This window comes from Trichechus manatus, unplaced genomic scaffold (assembly GCF_000243295.1).
Source record: "Trichechus manatus latirostris isolate Lorelei unplaced genomic scaffold, TriManLat1.0 scaffold00010, whole genome shotgun sequence".
Taxonomy (NCBI): domain Eukaryota; kingdom Metazoa; phylum Chordata; class Mammalia; order Sirenia; family Trichechidae; genus Trichechus; species Trichechus manatus.
This window is the reverse complement of record NW_004443946.1, coordinates 27,116,305-27,121,958: the sequence shown is the minus strand read 5'-3', so window position 1 is coordinate 27,121,958 and position 5,654 is coordinate 27,116,305.

The window sequence follows — 5,654 nt, the reverse complement described above, 5'->3', positions numbered from 1 at the left end:
CTTTGTTGCCAAGTGGAAACCCCAGCTTCTACTCTGCATGACTCATCACAGCCAATAAATAAGAGGCCTAGGTGGGAGATTAGAAAGGTGCCTTTATTTCACTGAGCAAGGAAAGGAACAGTCAGGGCTGCTGCCTCCAAGACTGCTCATCAAGGGCAAGAGGTAAGGTTACTTTTATGGGGTTTACAAGCAGAAGGTTCATACGAGTTACATCAGCAACGTTCTTAATCATACTTCCCAGGCGCAATAGGGTTTACATATAACTTTACACATTGCATGTTCAGAAAATGGCAGGTAAACTCCACCAAGAGGCTGGGAAGTTACTATGTATGAGATACTTAATTAGCTAAAAAGTTACCCAGAATGTCAACATGGCTCATAATCCAGTTTTCACCAATTTCCTCTAGTTTGGGGCAGCAGTTAAGGAAAGGGGAACCAGGATGCTAATGTAAAACTATAGCATGTCAAGCAAGCTGCTTGAGGCAATGGAATTTTCCTCAGCCTCTGTCTTATCTTGGCAGTCATGTACAGGTTCCACATGAGCACAATTAAGTGTTCTAGAATTCCCATTCTTTGCAATGGGAAGATAGGGGCTATGATAGAGGTTTGCTCAGGAAGCAGAGGGCAAGGCAGAAGCAATCAGATACAAATTCCAGAAGATTAATTTTAGCAGAGTCTTGAGGGACCGATAGTTTAGTCTTCCTCTGAAGGAGAAAATAAATGATAACAAATATAAATTTTCTCACTTTCCCCCTCCTGAACCCACTCCATAGGACCTGCTCTTGTCAAGGTCATTGATAAGTTCCACAGCGCCAATTCCAGTGGGCAATTCTGAGTCTTCATCCGCAACCCCTCTGCATTTGACAATTGATTGGGCCATGCTTCTTGAAGCCCTTACTTCCCTTGACTTCCAGGACACCACACTAGCCTGATTCTCTTCCTACCTCCCTGGCTGTTCCTTCTCTGTCTTTTTTTTTTTTTTTTTTGCTAGATCCTCTTCCTCTTCCTACCACTAGATGTTGGACTCCTACAGGGTTCAGTTCTCTGACCTCCTCTCCTTTGTAGCTACACTCATTCCTTAGGTGATCTCTTGCAACCTCCTGATTTAAAATCACACCTATTCACTAATGGTTCCCACATTTATAGCTCCAGTTCAGACTTCTTGCCTGAGCTCCAGACTCAAATAGACAATTGCCTATGTGACATTACCACTGGGTGTACAATTAAAAAAATAAATGTCTCTTTGGGTCAACTCCTACTCATGATGACCCTATGTATATCAGAGTAGAGCTGCCATCAGTAGTTTTCAATGGCTGATTTTGCAGAAGTAGATTACCAGACCTTTCTTCCAAGAAACTTCTGGGTGGACTCAAACTTCCAACCTTTTGGTTAGCAGCCAAATGCATTAACTACTTGCAACACCCAGGGACACCTGGTGTCCAATAACCCACCCCTTGCCATTGAGTTGATTCTGACCCATAGTGACCCTATAGGACAGTAGAACTGCCTCATAGGGTTTCCAAGGCTGTAATCCTTACTGAAGCAGACTGGCATATCTTTCTCCCGCGGAGCAATTGGTGGGTTCGAACAGCCAACCTTTGAGTTAGCAGACAAGTGCTTAAACACTGCGCCACCAGTACTCCTCAGGGTGTCCAATAGGCATCTCAAATTTAACCTGTCCATAAACAAACTCTTGACTTACCTCCTGCCCCTGACTGAGAATCTATTCTTCCACTGGAGTTCTCTATCTCAGTAAATGATACCACCATTCATTTAGTTGCTCAGGCCAAAAGCCTTGAGTCCTCTTTCTCTTGTACTCCACAGCCAAACCCAAATTATGTTGGTTCTACTTTCCAAATACATCCCAAATCCAATGCTTCTCACTTATTCTACAGCAGGGTTTCTCAACCTCCGCACGATTGACATTTTGGACTGTTTAACTCTTTGTTGTGGGAGACTGTCCTGTAAAATATTGTAGGATGCTTAGCGACATCCCTAGTGTTTACCATTAGATGCTGGTAGGACCCTAGAGTTGTAATAAGCAAAAATGTCTCCAAACATTGCCACATGTCCCCAGGGAGGTGAAGGAAGTAAAATTGTTCCCAGTTGAGGATCGCTGCTCAACAGCTACCATTTCATAGTCCCAAACATTATCGTCTTACTTCAAATACCAGAATAGCCTCCAAACTGGTTTCCCTAGTTCTAGCCTAGCCTCCCTTTCCCCATACAGTAGCAACCTAAATGATCTTGAGTAATCTCTTTAAATCATTGTCACTCCCTGTTTTCAACCTTCCAATAGTTTCCTTTTACACTAAACATAAAATTCAAAGTGCTTACAATAGTCTGCAAGACCCCGCATGAGCTGCCGTTGCTCAGTTGCTATCAGTTTCCCCTCTCATTGCACTCCAGCCATACTGAGTTCTTTGCTGTTCCTTGAGCATTTCAAGACCATGCCTTCCTCAGGCCATTTTCCGTCTCTGTTCCTTTGCTTAGAATGTTCATCTTCATGGCTTCTTCCCTCATTTCATTCAGGTTGCTTTTTAAGTATCACCTCAGAGACGCCTTCCTTGACCACCCTATTCCAAAGAGCATCTCCACTCCATCCATATCAATCCTCATACCCTGTGTGATGGACACAGATATGCGCAGCCCAGATCCTTTTACGGAAGGACTTGTCCCAGCTGCCTGCAGCTGTCAGCCACTTCAGAGCAGAAACAGAGCAGCCTTGCCCAAGGTCACAACCTTCCCAAGGTGACCCACATCCAGTGACTGATTGGAACAAGGTAGAAAGGCTGGCCATTTCAGCCCAATAGAGGGCAACTCTGATGGATCATCTTAGCTGCAAAGCTCCCCATGGGGTCAGCCGAGGCTGCCATGTCATCAAACCTCCCTCAACTTGTTTTCTCCCTCTTCCCAATACTGCTTCCTCCCTCTGCTTTCCACAGTTGGGAGTTCCAAGAGCGTTCTCTATAAACATCCTGCATGCTAAACTCCATCTGAGGGTATGCTTTCCAGAGGACCCAACCTGTGACTCCCTGCTATAGTTTTCTTAGCACTATATGACTTAGATTTAATATCATTTTATGTGTTTATTGTATTATGCACTTAAGTTCTGTGGCAGCAGGGACTTTTTTTAAAATTGTGGTAAATATATATGTAACAAAACACTTGCCATTTCAACATTCTTTACATGTACAGTGATTTTAATCACATTCATCATGTGTTCAACCATCACCACTATCTCCGTTTTTCATTTTTCCTCATTCTTAACAGAAGCTCAGTGCCCCCTAAGCAATGAGTCCCCATTTCCCCCTCCCTCTGTCCACCCATGGCAATCACTAATAAACTTTGGTCTCTAAACACTTGCCTATTCTAGATATTTCATATTAGTGGGATCGTACAATATTTGTCTTTTGTGACTGACACTTTACTCAACATGATGTTTTCAAGGTTCATCCAAGTAGGGACTTTGTTTTGAAACTGCTGTCGTCTCCAGCACCTAGAACAATGCCTGGCACATGCATAGTAGGTGATCCATAAGTTCTTATTGAATGTTGAATGAATTATTATCATCGTCGTTCTCATTTCTTTGTTACTCAAGATTACTCTGTGGGACTGGAGAAACCCCGAGAGGATGGCCCCCCGGACACCCTTTCAGCTCAGTAATGAAGTCCCTCCCGAGGTTCACTGTTCAGCCAAAGATTAGACAGCCCCATAAAACAAAATGAGACTAATGGGGCACAAAAGTCCAGGGACAAGGACTAGAAGTCAGGAGGGGACAGGAAAGCTGGTAATAGTGAACCCAAAGATGAGAAGGGACAGTGTTGACATGTCGTGGGTTCGTTAACCATTGTCATAAAACAGTATGTGTACTAATGGTTTAAGGAGAAACTATTTGTTCCGTAAACCTTCATCTAAAGTACAAAAAATTTTTTAAAAAATATTACTCTGCAGGCAGAGTCCTGGGGTGGTTTCTAATGTGAAGGTTCCAACTTTTGAACAGACTTACTTGCAACTCAGGGGAAACAATCTTTCCAAAACGATTTACCTACAGGAGGAGAATAGGCCCAGATTGTTTCAGCTCTAGAACACTTGACAGCAGAATTCTGCTCAGCTAATAACTTTATCCCTCCTGTTCTGCCCACTTTTTGTCTGGCAACAGATTCAGCAGGCTGACCTCATGCGGGGAAGCTGCCACCAGCCTTTGAATCAGCTACCCTGCAGGCGTTTGACTTGGTCAGCCCACAGAATAAATTCCAGATTAAGCGACTATGCTTAAGTATTTTTATACACTGTTTCATCCTTCCAGAACATTCACATTGCTCAGTAATTTCTCATTATGGCTCTGGGCTGTAGGTCTGCTGTGTCATCCTCATTTTAAACACAGGGAAACCAGAGTCAGAGGAATAATTTCATTTATTCCCAAAGTGTTTAATGCACTTCTATGTACCAGGCACTGGGCAGTGTACTGGGGGATATGAATATGACTAGGCAAGCTCCAGGCCATAACTGAGGTGTGAACCCAGAGTTTGGAGGGCCGGAAGATGGAATGACTGCTTCTATATTGTGGGACAACCTCTAGGGAGGCTTTCCTGAGTAGATGACATTAAAAAAAAAAATTAAACATACAGGCTCTTTTGTTCAAACTATCTTCTGTTCTCTCCACTCCTACTTCCCACAGGTTCCAATCATTTTCAATGAGTACACACTCATGCACACACATACACACACACGCACACACATACACACACACACACACTTTTTTTTAAAAAACAAAAGATGGATTATGCCTTCTGTGTTAAAAATAACCAACATAAGGCTAATTTCCAAAATGTGAAGATAACTCATACCCCCACTTTTCGGCTTCATCATCCTGACACCAGACACTTATGTGGCACCCTCTCTCTCTCTGACCCTAACCACTCAAAGTTGGGTCTCCACAAGTTAGGACTCTCCTTTTAGCCCCTGCCAAATAGGCAAACACCAGCCTGTATGCTAACTCTCACTGACCCTGTGGGTTCAATAATTCTCTAGAATGACTCACAGAACTCACAGAGTCTATTACCTATGCTTATAGTTACTCACTTATTATAACCAGAAAAGATACAAGCCAAGAGACACATTAGGCAAAGTCTGGGAGAGGTCCCAGGAGTAGGATTTTATTGTCCCCGGGGACTTCCCAGGCATAGATGTTCTCACGAATCCAGGAAGCCCCAAAAGAGACAGCTCCAAGGTCCAAGGCTCCTTATAAGTCATTGGGACCTCAATGTATATGCATGAATTGGGCGTCAATACATATGCATGAATCAGTAAATATGTGTAATTGTTCCATCATGCCCCGCCCCTTTCTAAGGTTTGCTACCAGGGAGGGGGCCTATGTGGCCTCTACTCATTTACACATGTTTAAGTGAATTATGGTTGTGGCTAAGAATATTGAATATACCATGGTCTGCCAGAAGAACAAACAAATCTGTCTTGGAAGCACAGCCAGAATGCTCCTTAGAAGCAAGGATGGCGAGACTTCATCTCATGTACTTTAGACATGTTATCAGGAAGGTCCAGTATCTGGAGAAGGACATCATGCTTGGTAAAGTAGAGGGTCAGCAAAAAAGAGGAAGACCCTCAATGAGATGGATTGACACAGTGGCTGCAAC